The sequence below is a fragment of the Acomys minous genome (genome assembly GCF_964271855.1).
Source record: "Acomys minous genome assembly, chromosome: 11".
Taxonomy (NCBI): domain Eukaryota; kingdom Metazoa; phylum Chordata; class Mammalia; order Rodentia; family Muridae; genus Acomys; species Acomys minous.
In genome coordinates this window covers 20,976,801-21,002,742 of record NC_140492.1, presented here as the reverse complement: position 1 = coordinate 21,002,742, position 25,942 = coordinate 20,976,801, and the positions used below count along the sequence as shown (strand labels likewise).

General features: G+C 38.4%; 1 long non-coding RNA gene across 1 annotated transcript in view; it reads left to right on the top strand.

The window, feature by feature from the left end:
- LOC311608403 overlaps positions 1-25,942 on the top strand; it is a 201,330-nt gene that overhangs the window by 170,931 nt on the left and 4,457 nt on the right. The window lies entirely within an intron of this gene.

Here is a 25,942-nt window from a genome sequence, read left to right as displayed (position 1 = left end):
ACTTCCAAACATCGCTGCCTCTTTCTATCAACTAATCTTAGCTTCATTGTTTGGGATTAAAGCTGTGTACTAAGGGTGTGTCTGTATCCCAGCCAGATCATACTGCAATCCATGGCATGCCTTCATTCCAGCCAGATCACACAGACTAAGAAAGTCCCTTGCCAGGTTGCAAGGTTAAAATTGCGCTACAATATCTCATAGTGAAATAATTTGCAACGTGAAGGAAATGGTGGAAGAAGGTATAACATCTTCAGTATTATAATGTATAGTGGTGAGATTTATATGTGACAGTGTGGCACTAAGTTGGATGAAATAGCCAATGTCCATGGAGGACTGCTCCTAAGACCTTGTGAAAGAAACTGTGTGAAGTATGCAACTCTGTAGACTAAATTTTTAAGGTTTAATTTATGAAATAGACACAGATACTAACAATCTTAATTCAATATACAGTTAACATAATACTGCATTATGATATATGAATTTAATATCTTTCTCTGTCTCTGTATGTCTCTCTGTCTATGTCTGTCTGTCTCTCTCTTTCTCTGTCTTTCTCTCTCTGTGTCTCTCTCTGTGTCTCTCTCTGTGTCTCTCTCTGTGTCTCTCTCTCTCTCTCTGTCTCTCTCTGTCTCTGTCTCTCTCTCTCTCTCTCTCTCTCTCTCTCTCTCTCTCTCTCTCTCTCTCTCTCTCTCTCTCATGGCACACAGAGCCTATAAGGCATATATACTTGATAAATAAATGACTTGTGTATCTGGCTAAAAGGACCAAGATACTGTCATCATCAGACTTCAACATTTATAAATTGTTATTCTGAAACTTTTTGATATTTTCTGCCCTGAGTTGATTATGTCCAACTGAAGCTGTGGAAAACAAGACTGCAGATGAGCTATGCTACTGTCATATATAAATAATTACCAGTACAGAAATGTGAAACACTCAAGGATAGTTGCTCTACATATTGCATCTCAACTGGTACAAGACAAAGTATGGTTTACAGGATTTTGCACATAAATACTTATGAATGAGAGCTTCATGGCACAGGCGTAGCCCCTTTCTCCACTCTCATAAGCAAATTTGGAAACAGAGGCAGCAGACACAGCTAAATCTTATTGCACCCCTGAGCTTTATCCACAGCACTCTCACCTGAACCCCAGTCCTAGTTATGAGGGAAAGAATGATGATGTGACATTCAGGAATTGCAGTTAGGAAATATGTTTTCAAATAACAATAAAGAAAAGGTCAAAGGTCAAGAATTCTGCTAAGACCTTATCAACAGACTTCACTAATACAAGAGTGGCCAGGCTTTCCTCAGAGACGCTGGACCACTTGCCCAGCTTGTTACCTACCAGGCTCTATTAATGCTGGCTTCACCTCTTGCAGGCTCTGCACCCTGGCTTTTTTGATCCACAGCCATTTCTGCAGTCGATTTAATGTCCTCGTTGATCCCACTGGATCACCACCTGATTTTATAGCCTAGCACAAACACAGCCCAGAATATAGTCAAATTATTCTTCCTAAAAGATTAAATGTAAAATATGCCAAGATCATAAATGTGAGGATATTAATTATGTCTTAAAGCCTAAAGCCTGGGACCAAAAGTATACCACATTTTGGGGAATCCAAAGTTATAAAATATGTTACACCTAGTTAGACTAAATCAGAGCAGGTTTAGGAATCTTTTTTTTTTTTAACCTCAAAATGCAACAAAATGGGATGGACACAGAACAATCTATAAATGACTCAGTCTTGCCAGGTAGGAGAGGGTAGAAAGGAACGGGTCTTTTACGGAAAGGGTTAGTGGGTCATCAGTCATGACACTGTGGCTGGCAAGTGTTGGGAAAAGCAGACAGAACACAAAGGACGAGTACACTCTAGGTATAAAAGAAGAGAAAAATGCAAAGCTTCCTGGTTTCCTTTAAAAGAGCACTGTGGAGCTGAGTGAAGTGATGCCTTGATTATGCACAGGTAGGAGGTCAAGGCAGGTTGGTCTCTGTGAGTTTGGGGAAGTTTGGTCCAGTAGAGTTCCATGCCAGCCAGCATGAAAGGGTGAGTGTCTCTTTCAAAAACAAATGAATGAAAAGTGCATTTCTGGAGGAACTGCATTTGATATCAAGTGTGAAATGTTTTCAAATACACATTTCATGAAAGGGTCTTTGCTTTCTAAAAGGTACACATTGAATGAGACAAACTATAGTCACAGCACACCACATAACGTTCTAATGTCTCAGCATTACTTACTATGTCAAAGTATAGGTAAAAAGAATTAACAGGGTATAGATATGGTTTTTTAAAAACTGTTATACTTATTTATTTTATGTGTGTTGGGGGACAGTGTCCTGCAAGTGCCACAGAGCCTTTCATGCCAGAGTGAGTTCTCTTCTTCCACTATGTGGGTTTCAGAGGTTGAACTCAAGTTGTCATTCTCGGTGGCAAGTCCTCTGCCTGCTGAGCTATCTTCCCTGGTCTGTCCCAATGACTTCTGGGGTTTCTTTGAAAGAAAAAATTAGTCATCGCCACTACCGTAATGTCAGTTAAATTTTGTTCATGCTGTTTGTATTTATTGCATTTTAAGGATATTTTTTCTATTAAGGGCTTTGGAAGAATTTTGAATTTCATACTTGGCGTGTTAAGTTTCATATTAGTTTGTATTTGTAATTGTATTTTGTTAAAATATGTGAGGAGATAGATAGGTAGGTAGGTAGGTAGGTAGATAGATAGATAGATAGATAGATAGATAGATATTCTTTTATTTTCAGCAATTTCTGGACTGAAAAATATTTTGCCTTCTGTTTTAATCCCATTGTTTTGATTGATAGCTGGCCCATGACATCTAAGTAGACATTGTGGTTTTAAACAGTGACTCATTTGCTTCCTCATCATTATATGATTGTGGCATATCAGAAGACACTTTTCATTCCTTCAAAAGACACTGTATGCTCGAAGAAGTATTCGAATGTAAAGGCTGTCAGGCATACACACATTTCCAACATTTATAATCAGATTTTATTTTGCTCTTTAAGAATGACTTTGAACAACCGATAGGAACCTCACGTTCCATCTGTGTATAATAGCACCTAAGGAAGAAATGTGACATTTTGTCAGTGTAAGTCATACTGCTTGCATAAAATAAATGGGAAAATATTGAAATAACTTGAATCCTTCAAAGAACTATGTGATGCGCTATTCTTAGATATGCAAAATCCTCCCTCTCTTTCCAAAGGTCATGTTTGGTTCAACACAATTTCCATTGCTATTTATTTTGAGTATTATTTTCTCAGTATCCCTTCCCAGTGCTTTCTGCATTGCTCTGTGTTAGAGACCACTTACAATTTGAAAAGAGCTATTTTCTCATCTTTAGCCCCTCCCAGAAACAATAATCTGATGTATCTGTCTCACACCAATGTTGTTGTTGTTGTTGTTGGTTTGGGTTTTGTTATTATTGTTGTTTGTTGGGTGGGTGGGTGGTTTGATTTCTTTTTTCTTTCCTCTCTGCTTATTTTCCTATGGTAACCTCCTCCAGCAGCCAAAGCTTAATTACTTCACCTGTGTGGCTTCCTCTTTTCTCCTTCTTTCTGAGAAAGGTTTTTATTTCATTTGGGGAAAGGTGCTATATAGCAGAGAAGGTGAACTTCATGTCAATGGTTTGCCCCTAGGATGAAGAGAAGCATCTGGAAAGTGTCTAAATTCTAAGAAGAGACACTTTATGGCCCAGAGGTTTAACAACAAACTAACCTCTTATTATTTTCTTCACACTCTGTAATAGCCTTTTTAAAGCACAATATTGTTATTTTTTTATATTTTTTTGTTCACTGACTCATCTTTGAGTTACCACTTTTCACTTTACCACATTATTTTTACCTCTATATATTAAGATGGCAGTACATACATAATAAAAATTTGTTGGATATAGTTGTTCCTAATAAATAGATTATTCATAGTATATTTTTAATCTGGACTAGATACTTTCTGAACTGTTGTTATTAGATAGCATAAGTTAATATTACTACAAAAATTTTAAAATACTAAAGTATTTATTAGAAAGAAAGTTTATAAAAATATTTAAAAATAATCTTATTCTCTTTATTGCCTAATCTGTTACCTTTAGGTATCTACTCATTGTGATTCAAATTTATAGCCATATGTCCTTTAAGATAGCCACCCCATAGAAACAACTTAATGATATTTAGTCAACCAATAAAACTTTATCTAACACTTATGTAAGTTAGGCACTCTCTTCACATTTTGGAGGTATGACATTGAATAAGGAGATGAGGTCACTGCTTTTAGACAATCTGTATTCTACATAATCTTGCAGGAAAATAGATAAATAAGATAATGTGACCTAAGAACTCTGTTAAGAGTTAAGAGGGTGTTTCAATGACCTATCCTTGAAGTTCTAGCTAGAGCAATAAGACAACAAAAGAAGATCAGGGTGATCCAAATGGGAAAGGAGGAAGTCAAATTATCCCTATTTGTAGATGATATGATAGTGTACATAAGTGACCCCCAAAATTCCACCAGAGAACTCCTATAGCTGATAAACACCTTCAGCAAATTGGCTGGATACAAAATTAACTCAAAAAAGTCAGTAGCCTTCTTATATACAAATGACAAACATGCACAGGAAGAATTAGGAAACTACACCCTTCACAATAGCCACAAGCAATATAAAATATCTAGAAGTAACTCTAACCAGGCAAGTGAAGGAATTGTTTGAAAAAAAAACTTTAAATTCTGAAGAAAGAGATTGAGCATAACATCAGAAGATGGAGGGATATCCCTTGTTTGTGGATCGGGAGAATTAACATAGTAAAAATGGCCATCTTACTAAAAGCAATTTACAGATTCAATGCAACCCCTATCAAAACACCCACAAAATATTTTAAAGACATTGAAAGATCAAGTCTCAACTTCATATGGAAAAAAAGACCCAGAATAGCTAAAATAATCCTATAGAATAAAAGATCCTCTGGAGGAATCTCCATACCTGATCTCAAGTTGTACTATAGTGCAATAGTAATTAAAACAGTGTGGTACTGGCACAGCAATGGGCTGGTTGATCAGTGGAATTGAATCAAAGACCCAGAAATGAATCTATATACATATAGTTACTTGATTTTTGACAAAGAAGCCAAATCTATTCAATGAAAAAAGGACAGAATCTTCAACAAATGGTGCTGATCTAATTGGATGTCTACACATAGAAAAATGCAAGTAGACCCATATTTGTCACCATGCACAAAACTGAAGTCCAAGTGGATTAAAGACCTCAACACAAAACCAGAGACACTAAATCCGTTAGAAGAAAAAGTGGGGAAGAGCCTGGAACATATTGGCACAGGAGACAACTTCCTGAACAGAACACCAACAGCTCAGGCCTTAAGATCAACAATTAATAAATGGGACCTCATGAGGCTGAGAAGCTTCTGTAAGTCAAGAAATACTGTCAACAGAACAAAGACTGGGAAAAGATCTCCACCAACCCTACATCTGACAAAGGTCTAATAATCCAAAATATATTTTTAAAAAAAACTCAAGAAATTAAACACCACCAAACCAAAAAACGCAATTGAGAAATAGGACTCAGAACTAAACAGAAAATTCTCAACAGAAGAATATTGAATGACTGAGAAACACTTAAGGAAATGCTCAACATCTTTAGTCATCAGAGAAATGCAAATCAAAACGACTTTGAGATTCCATCTTACACCCATCAGAATGGCTAAGATAAAAAATTCAATGACACCACATGCTGGTGAGGATGTGGAGAGAGAGGAACATTCCTTCATTGCTGGTGGGAATGCAAACTTGTACAACCACTTTGGAAATCTATCTGGTGCTTTCTCAGAAAACTGAGAATAAGGCTTCTTCAAGACCCAGCTATTCCACTCCTTGGAATATACCCAGAAAATGCTTCACCACACAACAAGAACATATGCTCAACTATGTTCATAGCAGCCTTATTCATAATAGTCAGAATCTGGAAACAGCCTAAATGTCTCTCAGTTGAAGAATGGATAAAGAAACTATGGTACATTTACACTATGGAATACTACTCAGCTATTAAAAACAGGGATTTCCCAAAATTGGTGGACAAATAAATGGGACAAGAAATGATCATAATGAGTGAGTTAACCCAGAAGCAGAAAGACTCACATGGTATATACTCACTTATAAGTAGGCACTAGCCCAAAAGGCATGGCCCACAAAAGTCTTCACTTACAGGGGATTGGGATAGATGTGAGGACATCCTATTGAGACTCTAGGTAGGATAAATATAGGAGATGGAGAAATAGAAGGACCCAGAGGGTCCTAGAAACCTACAAGAACATCATGATGGGTGGATTGGGGCCCAGAGGGGTCTGCTCAAACTATTGCACTAACCAAGGACAATACAATAGTAAACATTGAACTCCTACTCTGATCTTCCCAATAGACAGGACATTCTCCACAGTTATGTGGAAAGCAGGGACTGAATCTGACATGAACTCTGGTGCCCTATATTTGACCAGCTCCCTTTGGTGGGGAGGCCTGGTAGCACTCAAAGAAAGAATAAGCAGGCTTCCATGATGAGACTTGATAGCCTATGACCACATAGAGGGGAGGAGGTCCCCCTCGGTCATAGACCTAGGGGAAGGGAATAAGGTGAATATGGGAGGGAGGGAGGAATGGGAGGATACAAGTAATGGGATAACAATTTAGTTATAATCTGAATAAATTAATAAAATTAAAATTTTAAAAAGAGTTAAGAGGGTGAACATATGAGGCCAGAGAAAGGGGTTCATTTATTAAGAATAGATATTTAGCAGAGTCTTCTCTGAAAATACTAAAATTAAGGCCTTGTCTTGGTCGCATTTCTGTTCCTGTGACAAATGCCCTGATTTAAAAACAAAGCAAAACAAAAAACTCATGGAAGAATGAATTTATATAGCTTACATTTCCAGTTACAGATCATGATAGCAAGACAGTCACTGTGGCAGGAGACTGAAGCAGCTAGTTACATGCCATCCATAGCCAAGAGCAGAGGACACTGAGCATCACTGCTTGCCTCTGCACAGCCAGCTTAGAGCTAAATGGTCCCTGTCCTCATACTGCTCAGGACCCTGTGCCTATAGAATGTTGCTACCCACAGTGTGCTGGGTCATCCTATCAATCATCAATCAAGACAATCCTTCAGAAATACCCATAGCCACCCTGATCTCGATAATTCCTCATGAAGACACCTTACCCAGGTGATTTTAGGTTGTGTTAAGTTTATAGTCAGAATTAATTGAGGGCACGGACCAGAATGAGAAAGTGGACAGCATGTGAAGACAAGGATCATTTTGAAGTCAACAGATGTATCAAAATGGATCTGTCAATGGAGAGTTGAATAGCTAACATGGGTCAGCCAGGCAAAAAGCAGAAGGAAGACAATCAGACTGTTAAAGAGCTGGAATCCTGAGAAAGCACTTATGTGTATTACCCGGGAGAGAATGATCAAAAGACCTCAGAGATGGACAAAAGTCCTTCAGGGAGGACTTTGTAGAGCACACTGAAGACTGTTGGCTACTTCCTCACTTGGGTCTGTCCCCTCATGGGTATGTGCCTCCTGAAAATACTTTGTTTTCTGCCATTGTGACACTTTATTTCTCTGGTTTCCTCTTTTTTTCCCCCAGATGTACCTTTCCTTACTTGTATATGCTGGCAACTTCCTTTTATTTAAATTAAATCCTTAAAGTCCTTTAGGGCCAGCTCTGGAGCCTCCCCCAACGTCATCATCACTTTTTTCTTATGTGCACTCACATGCACAAACCTACACACAAATTTGCTACCATCACTTAAATGACAAAGACTCATGACTTGCACCTTTCCCCAGAACTCTGCTTTAGAGCGTCAGCTTCCTAAAGCAGACAGGCTATTTAAAATGATTTATAAAGATGATTAAGACTACCTGGTGGCCTTTCCTAAAGAGGATTCTCATCCAGTCTTCCTCACCTCACTGAGCGCCATCTTCATCTACCTAACTGCATGGTCCATAAATCAGAGCACAGTCTATCTCACCTCCAACTTGAGGCTATTCTTGACTCTATTCCCTCATCTTCAGTGCTAGTTACCAGACTAGCTTAGCTTTCTCGCATTAAAAATGTTTTCCCAGGTCTCTAGTTGGACTTCTTTCACCTCTGTCTTTCTTTGAAAGCGGCAAATCTCCATCCAAATGGTAATTATATGTGATTTTAAATGTTATATTTTTCATATGTACATATTTAGTATGTAATATGTTTTTCCATATATATTTAGAAGTATGAATGTTAAAATCTTTTAGTTCATTTTGCTCATACATTTTTAAATATTGTAAATATGTTATTGGGAATGCTAAGTTAAGTATATCTCATTATTTTATACTTTTCTTACTTAGGGCTTTAGAATGAAAATTAGAAATTGGTATCAGTAAATTACTGAACTAAGCTAGTCATATAATCACATTTTAAGAACTTAGATAGAAATTATTAGACATATGGTCTGCCAGCTTACGTTCAAAAATGAGAAAACCCTAAATGACTCACCTAAAGAAAGATGATTTATTAATCACAGAAGTGGGATGATAGCCAAGTATTCTAACTTTAAGTTCAATCTTTGTTCTTATAGATCTTTTTGTAGGCCAGCACAATAACTAGTGATCTAGTATGCATCTCCAAATTAAGTCTAACCAATTCAGTGTTTTATTTGTTAATTAAACATAGTTTTCCACTACAAGGAGTAAGTTCATGGACACTTCTAGGGTCATAGTCTCAACATGAGCAGACATATTTAAATTTGCATAAAAAATTTATATATATATGCATGTGATGTATGGACATTCAAATGGCTTTTGATTTGACCCATTCCTACTTCAGAGGTGAACTTAGGCTTGTAGAGACTCATGATCCACACCGCTGAGCTGACTGAACCCACGTTGTCTGCAACTACTTAATGCAGTGAGACTGAACTTGTGACAATTCTTGAACAAGCTAAAAATGCTCTCTTTATTCTTTGTCTTGTCTTAATTTTAGATTCAGAAACATGTTTCTCTCTAAAGCATCATGTTTAACAATGTTGCTTTCGAAAGCCCTATCTATAATCTATATTCTATAGAGAATCTATAGGTAATCTATATACTTTAGAGAATCTATTTACTATAAAGAATCTATATACAATTGAGAATTTATAATCTGGAGAATCCCAATCACCTGAAAGTTATGTTATATAGTTTCTTCACAGGAAAAAGACTGGGCATATTTCATTAAATTTATATTTTGGTTAGTTATTGAATGAACCTGTAATTCAAACTACAGCTTAAAGCTTCAGGTATTTTCATAGACTTATATCATGACAGTTTCCATGAACTTGACATTGACAGTTTTCTCTGCATTGCATTGTTTTATGATTCTTTGCTTGGTTTTTAAACTTTAGCAATTCACAGAGCTTTACAAATTAATTTTAAGCTCAGTAAATATCAAATGAAAATAATGATGTAATTTATATTAAAAGTTTAAAAGTTAGTATAATGAATTTTTTTTTCTTAAACACCATTATGGGTAGTTTCTTTTTTCAGCATGTTTTATACTTTTTTAAGTTTGCTACAATGAGGATGCATTACTTTTATGACTGGGAAAGTTCTATATTTTCAGTGTCCTTTAAATGCCAATAATCAAATCAGTCTGTGCTAAAAAGGCCAGAACAATTCAGGTTACTGTTGTGACTTATTCCTACCCAAGGATTGTAAACACAGATGTTGTTTTCACAGTAAAAACCAAATTTTTAAAGAAGATTCAATTGTTAAATTATTCACTCTCAAATTGAAATCTTCATTTTGTCCATACTAGCTCTTTATTCATGACTTAAAACATACTCTAAAAATTAATTTGTAAGTTCAAAATAATCAGCTAACATTTAGTAACCCATTGGGTAGTAATGAAATGAAGATTAAAACCAGAATTATTTAATACAAATTCATGAAAACAAGCACATTTGAGAGGTTTGTTTTACTCTCAGAATTGCATTTAACTCCAAAGACATCTTGAAAGTTATTTATATATGCTAAATAATATTGATTAAAAAAATAATTCTAGTTGGAGGGAAAATTGTCACACTGATGTTATACATTTAAACATGATTATTGTTATATAATTATCATTTGATGACAGAAAATGAAATTAAACTAAGTTTAGATCACCACTTAAAATATGGCTGAGCACAATAAAAGAATGCCATTATAAGAATATGTAATAGGCTAGATTCATTAGTAAAAACAAAGCTCTAATATGTTTTTTGAGCCATTTATCATTCAACTTTCATTTGTTGACTGAGCTCCTAATCTGTGGAGGATGTGAAGAGGCAGACATTTTCTCCACTTGAGAAGCTTAGTGCATGTAAAGGACAGGTATGTGTACTCCCTTTCTAGAAGATGAGCACTCACTTTCCAGGGATGCCTCACACATCGCAGGGTCTTAGTGTGTACAAGGTGAGACAAGTTACTGTATGTCAAAGAATGACAAATAACATTCATTGTGTTGTTTTGTTAACACAATAGAAAGATTAAGTGAGATGAGAGAGGAGTGTTTAGCTGGAGGATTTACAAGCCTTTGAGAACTAAACAGTATTTAGCCTATAGTGTAAACAAAAGTTCGCCAATGAAGCCTTAATTCAGGTTTTCCTTCCCCGGCCTCTCAAGCATGTACTGGGGCACACATAATCTTAAAATGAGGTAGTGTCTGAGAATGCAGTGGAGAAGAAGGTTATCAGCAGACAAACAGTGCTGTCTTCCAAGACGTGCAAAATTTGCAACTTCGTGCTGTTTCTACACTTCTGTAAGAGGAGCTGCACTGCTCTTTGCATGGCCCTCACATGGGAGGGTCTTAAAGGGACAGCCAAGCCAGCAGAAAACCCCCTGGGTTACACAAGCTACAAATGCAAATAGGGGCTGTGCTGGCTTGAGAACATATTTCTAACTTCCTGTATGATACTCCTTGTGAAATTTTGAAGATATTTTTGGAACTGTTCATAAGACATTCATATTTTTAGATGCACTTCCTATCTAAACAAAAAGATGTTTAAATTTTAGTAGCCAGCATGTTAGTGAATTTATATTAATTACCTCTAGGTTTCTAATAATAGGAAAATTATTCAAAGAAATAAAAAAATGAGGAAAATCTACTGTGATAATGAGATCTGTTCTGCCCTGAGACTCTGTTGTTACAACCCATGTGAGTTTAGCAAGCCACTTCCCTGTTTACACTACAAGTCCTTCCTCTTTTAAGTAAAAGGTAAAAAAAGCTTAGACAAATTCACTATTACTCTACTAAGTCCCGGAACAGGAGGCCTTCTGTTATTTTCCATTAACTCTTGGGCATGGAAAAACAGTGGGATGGTTTGAGGCTTGCCTGTATTCTCAGCACTCAGAGGGAGAGGAAGGAAGATGGCTGGAAAGTTAAGGCCAATTAGGCTGGGGCTACACAGCCAGGCCCTATCTCCAAAACCAACAGTAAGGAAAGAAAGAGGGTGGAGGGAATAATGGAGGGAAGGAGGGAGGTTGGAAGGAAGGAAGGAAGGAAGGAAGGAGGCAGGGAGAGGGATGGCAGAAGTAAAGGAGAGGCACAAAAAACAGCTAGGACAAAAATAGAATTAGCTAATGTGAGGCATAGCTCATTACACTTTAAATAAATTGTTCCTAGTGCAATACTTTACTTTAAAAAAAAAAAGAGAGAAAACAAGACACAGCAATTTGACCTTTGTGGTCAAAGGGAACAGGCCTGTGTGCTGTAAGAGGGTACTGTCCTGGGTGCTGTAAAGGAGTACAGTCCTGGGTGCTGTAAAGGAGTACAGTCCTGGGTGCTGTAAACAAGTACAGTCCTGGGTGCTGTAAAGGAGTACAGTCCTGGGTGCAGTCTCATCCATTTTCCCTGCCTCTGCTCTAAGGTTTCCCCACCCCTCACATTTAGGGCTTCACATGGACAGGAAAGTTTGTTTAGGTTTTTCCCCTAGCTCATTAGGATCCATTTATTCTTTTTTTTTTTTCTTTTCTGCCTTTTTTGGTATTTAACTACTTACTGAAAATCCAAGAGGCCCAAGAGAAGCAAGAGCCAGGCTTTGGGACAAGAGACATGGTATTTAAACCATGCCTTTCATCATCTCCTTCTATTAAGGAGAGTTCTCAAACCCTGGGCCAAACAAAAACAACACCTCAAAAACCAAAACCACACATAGAAAAATAAACAAAACAAAACAAAAACAGCTGTGAAGAAAACTGTTATAAAAAGTCTTAGACATTAACAATATGGTATTCATCTGCTAAGAAGGCTATGCATAAAGACATTTTGGAGCTATTACACTCGTTTCTATATAAAAAAAAAAAAAACATGATTTGCTAAAGGTATTTCTTGTCATAGAATCCACAAGTCTGTATTAATGGTCCATAACACAGAGGCAGTGTTTTAGAAAGTTGTATACTTCCGCTTGCAGTGTTCTCTCAATCCTGTCTGGAACACAGAGTATAAATAGGATGTACAGTTTCCTCAAGTTCGTAATCTATAATCCTTGCCAGTGTGCATGTTATCCTGGCTACATGCCAGACCTTCTGAATCATGTCCAGCATGTCCCCTTCATGAACCCCTGTACAACAAGGGCTCCACAAGAAAAGGAAGGTGCCTGGAAAGATCTACAACATTAATATTATAGAACAGTGGTCACACAAAGATCTCTCTTGCTGTTGTTGAGAAAAGGACTTCTATTTAGTCTACACTGGCCATGACACTTGCCAAGCAAAATGTCAGAAACGGGAAAGCCACCGAGCTACCAAACACCTGGGAAAGGATGCGTGTTTAGCATATAATCTCCCAGCTTTGAAAGTACAGATTAGTGTTTCATTGTTACATCCATATATACAAAGACAAACATAGGATATGCATATCAGAATATAGGGGATATGTACAAGAATATATAGAGTACTATACATTATACCATATATGGTGGATTTTCATTTACATTCATCTCCAGCCTATGGTCCAAATTGCAGAAGAAAGCTGACAGGTTTAGTACATGTTTTATGAATCAGTCTACTTTGCAGTCCATTAGGACCCACATTACTTACTACAACAGGGGTATCTATTTTTAATCTCTAGTGAGATTAAACACAAACCCGGTGTATGATTAAAATTGGGTAATACCCCTATGAATAGCAGATTTTTTCTATTACATTTAGTATCATTTGGAATATGCTCATTACCGTCCACTCTTACTTCTTCTGACAATTCTATCATGTGATATCAAGTTCAATGTATTGCTACCACCCATAAGACGGGAGGGATGGGCTCCGATGGAGTTCCTAACAGAGACAGAGCGCGCCATGGTCTGAATGTTGGTGCTTCCTCAAGCTGAAACCTATTACATAGTAAGGCAAAACTTGGTATGGTGGTGAATGTTGGTAATATGAGCACTTAGAGGTCGAAGCACAAGGATCAAAAGTTCAAGGTCATCCTCAAATTCATAGTGAGTTCTAGGACAAGGTGTTCTAAGGCCATGACTCAAAACAAGTGAACAAAACCAGGAAAGGGTGCAGGCTCTCTGTAAGGGCATGACAAAGTCATAGGGCCAATAGCTGCTGTGCATCAGTTCTTTTGTGCATGAGATTAATTAGGGCAGCCCCATCATCCCTTTTCTCCCATGTGGGCTGAATTTGGTAAAAGATTATTTTTAAAGCAGAGAGGCAGCCTTACCAGACACTGAATCTGTAAAGTCCATGGTCTTGGACTTCCTAGCCTCCACAATTTTATGTTATAAATATTTGTGGCTTAAAGATCACAGCTCCTTTTTCTTCTGAAAGGGAGCCTACAAATGGATTATAAAGGATTTAGACTGAGGAGAATTTGAATGTGCCTTGAAGAACTTCTTGGAGCAGTTAAACATACCATTTTGTTTAGTATTTATAATAACCGGAAGAATTTCCATCATCAACATCATATACATAATACAATTTAAGGGCAAAACTTGAACAGTAAATTCAGGCAAGCAGTTATGGCTCATAAGGCTGATTGGCTACTATGAAGGGAAAAGTCTCCATTTCTAGCCTCCAAGGTATTATCAGAAAGGAAGACAGGACATCGAAAAACTACCTGAACAGCTGAAGTGAGCAAAGCAAGTACTAAGATTTTGAATTTTATTTCACTACTGGATACAGCCTGTTGCACCAATAATCTCCAGGCCACATTATCACTGTCATGTTACACTGTAAGGATGCGACAGTGTCTGGTGTAGAGAAAGTTATAGGAAGATATTAGAAATCATTTCCGGATTTCTATAATTTCTCTCAAATATGAATGGAAAAAAAAAAGTGACAGGATTTCAAACTGTTACTCCCATACTGCTAACAAAATAACCCAAAGGTAAAATACCCACCTATATTTAGAGTTAAAATTTGACTAGATGATGTAGCTCATTTATAAAATCCATTTCTTAGAATCAAATATGCTGCCTTTTAATAAAATTCAGTCTGCTTAAATTCTGCTTTAAAGAGGGATGTGCACCTTCTATGTAGATGCAGCCTAGTTTTGAACAGGGAGAAGAGGAAGTGTAGAACATTAATTTTGATAAATGGGAAGAAAAGATGCACTCCATATTAACATTCTGTCTCCTTATCACTGACGGGTGATCTCTGACATGACTTGCTTAGGCTTGTGATCACAGAAGAGGCACGCTTGTTCTCAAAAGAATTTGCCTAAAAAGGGAGGATTTTGAACTTGGTTGGCCCTCTCCTCTGGGCTGGGCTTCTGGATTGAATAAAAAGGAGAACACATGCGGCCTGGTGCACATTATGACCAGCGGCTCACACGCCTACCATGGTGTCTTTCCCACCACGACAGACTTTATGTGTCATCAGACTGTGAGTCACAACCCACTCTTCCCTCCTTACCTTGCTTTTGTTGGGTATTTAGTCACATAATGAGAGGAGTAACTAAAACAGTCACCGACTGCAGTTCCTCATTTAAGTACCTTCTGTTGATACTCAAATCTCTTTTTATTAACAAACTCTGCCCACTATTCTTTCTATTTGCTAGTGGTGCCTGGCTCCTGCCTGGTAAAATTCCTCCACACATTCATACCCATAACTTCAAAATACTGTCAGGTAGATCTGATAGGTTTGAATTGCCTTCCTTCACAAATGTCTGCAGACTGTTCTCCTCTAAATGGCTCACCACAGCCTCCTCTGGATTGTGTTGCTTGCAGTCATGTGTTCCTAACAGAACAGTTGGTATGTAATATCTGGGATTAGGTCTTTTGGGAGTTTGGAAGGGGGGTAGTTTTTTGGGTTTTTTGTTTTTGTTGTTGATGTTTGTTTGTTTTTTGTTTTGTTTTGTTTTGTTTTGTTTTTTGGCTTCAGGTTTCTTTCACTTCAGGAATGAACAATTTCTATTTTTCCACTGATGTTTATATGTGCTTGTCTATGAAAGGGAGCCCCACAAGCAAACCTCCCTGTCATCACTATTTGAGTTCCTCTTTCTACACTTCCCTTTCCTTACAGTCTTCTTTTGCCTTGGAGTAGACTGATGCTATGTGTTGTTCCATGCCTTCAGAATCCGTGAAGTCTGGGTGGGCGGAGTCTGAAGGCATGGAACAACACATAGCATCACCCTCAGATGTCGTTGCATGCCTGCAGTGTTTTCGCTCCAGGTTGTTGTTGTATGCAGGTAGATTCCTCTTTCCCCACCTTCTCATTGATGTTACTGCATGTGTGCAGATTTCTGCGGTCACTTAACCATATCAGGCTTTTTGGCCTCTCCTCTGTGTTTGGTATCATGTTGGGCAAAAACAAATGTCATCTTTCAAGACACTCCAACAGCATTAAGGGGAAGCTAGTGGGGAACCAACAACAACTTCAACCAGCTTTGAATAAGCAACTGGATTTTCTACCTATGCCATGGCAAGAAGTTACAAACAAACTCTCTAGCCCCATTTGAGTGTTTAGATTAGATCTTGTTGGGAGCCACAGGAAAGACTCCAAAATCCTGTTCCATCATTGCAAGATCTCTTGCCCTTAGATCCTGGAAAGGAATGTGTTTTCATCTACCACAATTTAGGTTCGTTTGTCATGTTCAATAGATAACTACTACAACTATTGCTGATACAGAGTAGATAAAAGTACACGATACAAGAAACATAGATCATTTTTGATTGTGAGCCTAGCCTTTAACAGCTGAGCCATAGGATGAAACAGGGAGGGAGGGAAGGAGGGAGGATACAAGTGATGGGATAACACTTGAGTTATAATCTGAATAAATTAATTAAATAAAAAATAAAAATAAAAGAAACATAGATCAATATGCAATAGCATTATTCTATCCCAGTGTTATCATACCTACCTAAAAACTACAGAGATATTCACAAGTGTTATCTGACAACAGGCCCCTTGGCCACTTTCATGTTCTTTTTTGCCATGTAGACTTTTCACCTTTCGAGTTTGTCTGATGAAATCTACTAATGCGCCTCTCTTGATAACTTGTTAAACATATTATAGCATATCCTTCATTTCCTCAGGAGCCCAGTGCAATGGCATCAGTTAAGCTCACCAAAATCAGCCACACTTTGATCACTTCTACTTTTCTTAGCAATAGTATGCTGCAACAGAGACCATCTTAAGATCGCATATAGTTAGCATGACATGTATCCATATTCTATCCATTATTAGTTTAATTTTAACCCTCCGAAATAAATGATTAGCTCTAGATGATGATTATGGCTCATGAAGCAGGAGGTGAGTCTACTTTATACAGAGAGAAGTCTCAACCCTCCACTCTGCAGAAATCCTCTGTGATTACACAGGGCCAACAGTTAGTCTACACAATTCCCAGAGTGTGAGTATTTTAAAGACAAGGCAGATGAGTTGGGAAGCTGAACATGTATTCAGCTTTGGGGAACAGAAAACTCAACAGTGCCTAAATGTAAGCCTAGAGCTCGGGTTCAATGAACATTAGTGCAGACATGGCTGTCACATGCTGTTACATTTTCTCCAGAATGCCAAAAGGAATCTGAGCTCAGGGACTTTGCCTGTTTCACCCTCCCTCGCCTATGCTGTTGGCCTCACAGTTGGAAAACAGCTGCTTATTCTCCATCTATCATGTCAGAAGGCAGAGGAGAGGGCAAACAATTTAATCTTCATGAGAGTTTTGGTTATTTTCTCCCCTGAATGGCCTCCCATGGAATTTGTGTGAATTTCATTGGTTAGAATTAGTGCCCAAGGTCACCTCTAACCATAGGAGAGGTTAAAATAATCAAATATTTAACCTTGCAGCCCTAGTCTCCATTTTCAGGGAAAGTGACTTAATCTGTGTATGGTATGATCTAATGCTTAATATTTTTGACACATTATATCACCACGTAAACCAGGATGTCTCTGGATTTGTGAAATTTGTTAACCTCATAACTTTCAGAGTGAGGGGACTACATGTATTAGCAAACACACCTTACAACCATTAATATTTTAGCAGTTGCAATACAAAGTAGTGTGCACATGAATATATACATACATACATGTACTTGTAATTAATTGATTAACACAGAGATAGTCCTTCCACTGTAAAAAAAAAAAAAAAAGCTCAGGGGTATACACATCTGATGTAGCCTGAGCAGGGGACACCTGGCAGTGTTTAATATCACCAGCAATGAAGGTAATAAATGCTATTCCTCTTTTCTATCATGAATATGAATGGTGCTCTGAAGGCTGACTGTAACCTAAAAATTTATGTGAGAAATGAGGCATGCACCATTTTTGAAAATATATTAGTCCAAAGTCTGTATTACTGTATATTTTATGCCCTTTTCAATATGCTACAAAAGATTTGAGCCGTCAACTGACTGCTGCCCAGAGGAGAACAAACAAGAGCTGGGATACAAAATAAATGCTGAGAGCCAAGTTCCTCCAGCACGTTCTTTATGGTCGGTGTAATGAGCACAGAGCGGAGCAAACTGCTTTGCCTCAAACTCTCCTGATCAGCACTTCTGTAAAGCTGGCTGGCCAGCAAACCAATCCCAAGCCAAGAGTGCATACACCCTCATTGGACAGTCAGTGCTAGAGCAAGCGTTCATGCACAGTCTCTGCACATGCTGCCCAGTCCTTCATAACTTCTTCCATCCCGAGACCTCACTGTCACTGGGAGGCATGAAGTAAACATCTTGAGAATTCTCTGTCTGAGAAATTGGTTTATAAATCACTTATGATGGACCATGCCTGTAATCTTAGCATTCAAGGTGATAATGGGAGGATTACTATGATTTTAGGCCATCGTGGGCTGCATAGCAAGTTCTAAACTAGTCAGGGCTACATGGTAAAATCCTTCCTACCTTAATGTGTGTGTATGCATGTTTGTGTTCACGGTGTGTGTGTGTGTGTGTGTGTGTGTGTGTGTGTGTGTGTGAGACAGAGAGACAGAGACAGAGAGAGACATAAAGACAGAGAGATCTGTCTATCTTTTGTAGGTATAGTCATAACTACTGAAATATTTAACATTCTATGAACATTGTCTCAAGTTACTTACATTAAAATGCTCATATGAGTACATATGCACTGGTAATAATAATCTTATGCTTTCATGTAGTTTATGTTTTTTCTTCGTTCATCTATTTTTTTTCTTATTTTGTTTTGTTTTGAATGTATATGAGACATGACTTCGAATTCCTGATTCTCTCACCTCTACCCTTCAAGTGCTAGATGCCTATACTTTCCATGATGATGAAAATAATCAACTTCATTTTTCCCCAGGAGAACATTGTCTTCCAAGATTAGAAATGAGCCAAATTTGAATTTGACCAGGGAAAACATATGGGCACCATGTCTATGGACAAGTGCCACCAACTATACCACCCCGAAGAGCTTCATGGTTTAGGTCCTAAGCATCTACCAGAGATTCACCCAGAACTTTCTTCCGAGACTGGGATCATGACAATTGAGCTGTCCAGAGTCTGTGTCAATGTTCCACTATCTTTAGAACATCTCCGTGGGAACTTGAGTCTGGGTAGCCTCCATATGCAGAAACAGTCAATACTAGTCACCACCTTCTGCCAGGGACAGGAACATCCTCATTCACACCAGAGTTGCTTCGCCTCTGAAAATGGGTCCTCTTCCTCCATCTTTGTCTTCAGTCAAAATGAGCTAATAAATCAATAGTCTGTATGACACTCTTTGTTAAGTCTAAGCATGTGGCCATACAGATAAATATTTCCTACTTAAGGTCAACTGAAAACCTATCCTAAGTAAGGACAGAATTATTAAAGATAATTCATTTTCCCCATGAGGATTTCAGAGTGAGATGGGGCCTGCTCATCTATTGATGGATATCAATCTATCAAGTAATCTTTAGCATTAAACTACATGGCCCAGTTGAAAGTCACCATTCTACAAGCACCTCATCTTAGCTAACAAAGGCCTCCAGAGACGATGGTAAGAGAACGAAGCTTTATTTCTCAGCAATTCCTTCCAAGAACTTGCTGTACTATTTTGTCCTTTCTAACAGGAACTTATATTGATACTAAAATCCAAAAGAAAAATTTCTCTTAGCATGCGGCACATCTTGGGGGGCACTTCTTATAAGACAGCCATTATTTCTTCCTGACTGTTGAACAGTGTTTCACTTAATGCTATATCTGAGTCTTCCTCTGGCGCTAGGATGCTGAGACTGAACACACCAGATGTAGTCTACCGTCTGTATCATTGTGGAGCACAAACAACAGGAAGATAGCAGAAGCACAGAGGAGAAAAAAGCAGAAAGGACAACTATATTTTTCAAGCATCAAGTAAATGCCAGCCATGAAGCTAAGTGCTCCAAGAAAGTATCTCCCTTCATCTTTGTGACAGCCCTGGGATGCAGGGTCCTTTATATACCATTTTACAGCGATGAAAACCAAGGCAGAAAGCAGCAGTAAATTGCCTAATATCACACAAGGGTTTGAGAGCCACACTAAGATGCAAAGAATGCTTTGACTGTAGCAGTCTCATCCAGGCACATTGGAGTGGATTTGCCAGGAGATGGGTGCTCTGGAGATGTGCTGGCAAGCCTCAGAGTCTAAGACTCACCCTAGTAGTGCCAGACCAACCAACTGAAGCAGTCGCTGACTGAAAGCTGCTGCGATCCACTGTCTAGCTCATTAGAAAGCTTCTAATTGCCTAAGGAATAAGATTGGCTTTAGATAAGTGAGCTTTCTTCCCTCACCAAATCAGCTCTCTCAAAATTCATGTGCTGTATATCCCCTGCCTATTGACCAATCTAGTGCACCAAGATAGCCCCGTGCTGTGTTTCCTAATAACACAATCATGATGATTAAGAAGAGGTCCAAGGCCAAGAGAAAAATATCAAAACCCATCTAATGCCCAAGTTGGCATTACTGACTGATGGGGACTCATCTAGTTTTCCTTGTTATGGGATGAACAGCAATGGCTTGCCTGTTAACTGATTGTTACTAGGGAGACTCAATGTTGAGACATTCCTAATTGCTTGAATTCTTGTGTTAATCAAAGCAATTTTCAAAGGGCTAAATTGGGAGTCACAGTAGATGTGTTTGTGTCAGATGTGAACACAAGGAGGCATGTGCTCCACACCGAAGGATGCCGGAGAGTTCGAAGCAGTTAACACAGGTCTTGTCAGAAATACCCCAGAGTATTAATTTAACAGGCCTAGAGTTCCTTGGCAAAAGGCTGCAGGGCATGATGCTTTGCATAATCAAAATGGTTTATTATCTCAAGACAGTATTTGATTTTTTTTTTTCCCATTTGTATCCCAATTCACAGGAACATGAGCTTAGCAATTAAGAAAAACAACCAAGAACATCAAAACACAGAACAGCTCCCTGGCTATCCGAGCACTGTGCACCGACTCACTGTATTGTAGAGCTCAGTAAGAAAACCCATTTCAGAATTGCCATGTGAAAGTCAACTATTCGCGTCACTCACCTGAGGTGGAGTCCCTGGTGATTCTTTCCCTTGAATAATGTGTATGTTTTTCCTCAGAAGAAAACCATCTTCATTTACTAGAGCTATGAAAAGAGATAAAAGGTTACATATGAAGTATCAAAAATTACAGTTTGAGAATGACTGTAGTTAAGTGATAGAATGCATGCTTAATACATGATAGGCTCTGGACTTGATCCCAAAGTTCCTTGGTAAAGAGGAAAACGGTGGGAAAGAAAGAAAGAAAGAAAGAAAGAAAGAAAGAAAGAAAGAAAGAAAGAAAGAAATCCAACTTAAGAAGTTTAGTAATGGTTTTTATTTAGTCAATTAAGCCATTACATTGGCTTGGTCGTGCTTTTCTTTTTTGTTAAATAAAGATCACCCGCTTTTATAAAAAAGCAGACCAAACAGATCAGCAGATGAGTTTAACAAATCAAAACTCAAAATTATCCCTGATGATCTGGGTCCTTCAGGAAGCTGAGGCACCTCAATGGGATTCGATCTCTCCTTTCCTACAGAAGCTACTCCCAGCTCCAGAGCACCCGATCCAGCCAGTAACCTGCTCACCTGTTTCTGTTAAGCTGAGCTTCTACCACTGGCATTTTGAGCTTCATTAGCTCAGGTCTTCTCAACATGAATTATTTATGTCAAAATTGTTCTGTACATGCCTTAGTAAAAGCTCTTGGTGCAAGCATCCATTTGCTTGTAGCTAAATGAAACCTTTTCAAAAGTAACAGCAACTCCCTTCAAGCACCTTTAAAAAGGGGAGGCTTCATTTATTTAAATCAGAAACACACCCACACCACATGTTAAAAGTGGGAAAGACTTCATGGGTCACTTAATCCAAGCCTTTTCTTTTATATTGAAAGTGGCCACCAGGCTAGTGACTTTTTCCTTCCTTTCACTGCTTTTTGTATTTTTCCACTCTTTCTCACACTCAAGGTCCATCGTGCCAGTACACAGAAGGGGGCACAGACTGCCTCCAACTCTCCTTCTTGGCTATGATCAAAAGGTACAGAAAGCACACAGCTAAGTACCAGACGTATTTGTACCAACAGCAGGATTTAAATCAAAGCAACCATGATAGAGAATTCTAACAAGCACTTGAATTTTGCAAGTACTTGTTAGAATCTAGTTTAGGCATCTGCTTCTTTGAAGCAAGATCTTCCGCCAGAGGTTAAGGATGCTAAATGTTAAGGGTTTACAACTAATGGTTCTTTTCAATTCCTAGAAAAAAGTTTTTTTTTCAATTAATCTCTTGTTGGTCTTCTGTGTTTTCCTATCTTTAGCGTGAACTTGGAATAGATCCTTTTAGAGACTTTCTTCCAGGTATAGAGAAGAGTGAGGTGTTCTCCTGAACTCTCAAATCTGAAGTCTAGATAGGGAAATATGATATGACTGACTCCAGAATGCCTGCATATCAACACAACGTACTCCAATGAATAAATAAGGCTCAGTATTATGAATGGAGACTCATATTATTAAGGCTTATTGAAGCTCATGGCTCTTGTTGGAGGAGACGAAGGGTCACAAGGGTTTGAAAAATGGGTGCTCTTCAAGATAAAGGACAGAAGACAGAGATTACACACATCAAAAAATGGTGTGAACACTGATTTATAGTTATGGGTTTCAATATAATTTTATTTCACTGTAAAAATATTATGGGGTCACAAACAAAATTTTCTTCAGAATAAGTTTATTTGTACTGGCACTCATCAACATCTCTGCTGTAAAAGTGAGAGGCCTATGAAGAGTTTAGGAGTAAGGATATGACATCAGTATAACTGCTTCTAAAAATATTTACCATTTTTATTTATGTATATACGTGTGTGTGTGTATGCGCACATGCATGCATTATCCATTTGTGACATAAATGTTACTCTGGAGAGAAAACACTTATGAGAACAGTGGTAACCTGGATCTAAGTAACACACAAGAAAATTAGTGGACCAGGAAGCACGCAGGGGAAGTCCTCAAAGATGACAACACTGCCTCCCATGCTGTGTTTTCTTCAGAAATGTGAACCATCTCTCCTTCACCAAGACACAGAGTGTAACGCAGCTGATAGAGAATCTGGATGACTCCCAGGGACTCATTACAGCAAAGCATCATGGAGATGATGCCCTGTGACTTGCAGGACTGTCTGGGAGCTGCCCTACTCTCTGGAGAGGCTCCTTATTTCTAGCCATGCCCCTATGTGACGGTTGCATGCTGCTCACATATGAAAACCAACCATTAGCAAGAGATGCTGCTAATAGGGGATGGGCTTGTGCAGGGGTAACGTGCAGGCAGAGGCCAGCCAATCCTGGACCGTGAGACACACATAGAAACAAGAAAGCTTCTGTACCATTCTAGCCACCAAACTCTTAAGTAGTTTCCAAGCATCAGCATCCACCAGATAAAGCTTCAGACATCAGACTTGAGAATCCTTTGGCTGAATTCCCGACACTGACTCTGAATTTGATGAGCTTACTAAAGCATTGTTCTATAGCATTAATTGCCACGATCAGGGTACTAGAGTGTGAGAACATGCATATACAACATGAAAATCTCTGTGTGTCTAAGAATGTGCCACTCAGCCTAAGATTTGAGGTTTATACTAGGAGGAAAGCAGAGAGAAGCAGTCCCTGGCAGGGAAGAGCACATCAACTGATTTTCCAGTGTCAAAGGGTCAGCCCTGAAAACATACAAAGAGGTAATGTTATATAGACTGAGAAGGTTGGACAGGCTATTTTTTTAAAGGCTGTGTGTGTCTACAAAAACATATATTTATGCAATAAAAAATTAGTGAAAAAGAGGCCATAAGTTTGAGGGAGAGTGGAGAAGGGTATAATGGATGGCTGGGTGGGAGGAAAGAGAGGGGAGAAATGTGATGACATTATAGTCTTTAAAAAATCAAAAAAGATGCTGAGTAAACTCAATTACCTCTAAAAGGTTAAATAATCACACTAACAAAATTTTAGGACATGTGAAGGTTTCAGACTGATAGAATTCAAGCAGTAAAGCGGATCTGAGAAGACTCCAAGAAATCTACCTTTCTTTCCACCTGTTTTCATTGATAGTAAATATTACAAAGCCATATGCAAATAAGGTTGATTTCTACACTAATTGTGTAGTGTTGTAGATAGGATTAATAGTGAAGCTTCTGTTCTTTACTTTTTAATATTGTGTTATTTTTACTAACATATTTATTGTTTGATATAAAACCTCTAACCACCCAAAACCTTTTTATTTCATTTTTATTATTTTATAAATGAAGGCTAGCACTTATTCTATGTACTATAAAATGAAAAAATCTGGTTCTTGAAGCTGTTTTATTCACACCATAATTTGACTTTAGATAAACTCCAGTTCCTAAATTTCAAAGTTTGTTCTCAAGATTGTATCCATAAAACAAAAGCCACAATTAATGTAAAGATTTTCAAATTGACTTTGACTTAAAAAATGAATACCATGAATAATTTTTCTGTTTATGAGGCTAAAAATACAATTAAGCCACATTACCGATTAATTTAGATTGACACCTAGCATATAACAATTTTTCAGTTGGAAGCCCTAAGCAATTTCCCCATGTTTATCTTACAGATGTTGTCTTTTATTAGCACAAGTGTAGGTTTAGATGAAAAAGGAAATGGACTAAATAAACTAAAGAGCTTTGCATCTTGCACTGAACTTAGTTTCATGAACTTGTTTTCAAAGATAAAGTATATTAGTGCTGCACTAAATTCATGCCATCAACAACTGAAATACCAGGCACAAATCCTCTGTTAAGTACGGTGTGAAAACATTTTGCGTGCAGAGATGGAACAGCAGGTCAGGGCATTGGTTGCTTCTCCAGGCTAGTTTTATGTCCAGCACAACAAGGTGGCCCACAACATCTGTAAGTCCAGTTCCAGGGCATCTAATGTCCTTTTCATGCCTCCACAGGTATGAAACATGTATGTGCTGCCCAGGTGCACATGCAGGCAAACACCCATACACATCAAATTAAATTAAATTAAAAATGTTTAACATTAGGTGACCATAATCAGTAGGACTGATATGCTACTGATATTATTTAGGCATCACACAGAAATACTGGTTTGGAATTGAAATGCAGAGAAATGATTTGTTGTTGTTGTTTTGATCGTAGAGCTTGTAACAGATTCTGGAAGAGTTAATATCACTCCCCGAACAGCTCTATATATTTCCTCCTGCTTTGCGGTAGCTGTCTTTACAATTCACTCTTAGGGTACTATAAAGTCAGGCACTGTTGGTGACAGCCACCATGCACCCTACCATCTGCATCTCACTGCACTCTCACAGGCTGCCTATCCTCAGGCACAGCAAACCACTCTTAAGTAATTATGCAATTAACAGCTTAAAAGTAGTGTTTAAAACGAGAAAGAAATATTATGGGTTGATATGGAGGGCACTAATTGCTTAGAAATACTCTGAGTCTTCCAAATGAAGTTAGCTCTCCCATAAAATTCGAGCCTGCAGCTTGTGGCCCTCCTCCCTCGCTCCGTCTCTCCCTTCAATTTATAACGGCACCGACTGCCTTGGTTTCAGGCCATCAACTCTTTCAAGCATTAATCCCTAGGTAATGTCCTGTGACTCAGCTGCTTCTGCTTGAAGTGTCTGCAGACCTTCTTATACACACACACACACACACACACACACACACACACACACACACACACACACCAAAGAGAGAGTGCTCGAATGTCTCTTAAGAACCTGGAGCATCAAGCATAGAAGGCTACCAAGAAGAGACTTGATACTCTATGAGCATGCACAGGGGTAGGAGGTCCACCTCAGTCACAGTCATAGGGAAGGGGAGAAAGGGGAAAATGGGAGGGAGGGAGGAATAGGAGGATACAAGGGATGGGATAACCATTGAGATCTAATAAAGAACCTGGGGCATATCTATCTAAGCTGGTAAAGATTATTTACAAGTCTCTTTTTGAAAAGGCAAAGATTGCGGATCTGAAGCAGCTCACCTACGGCCAGGGA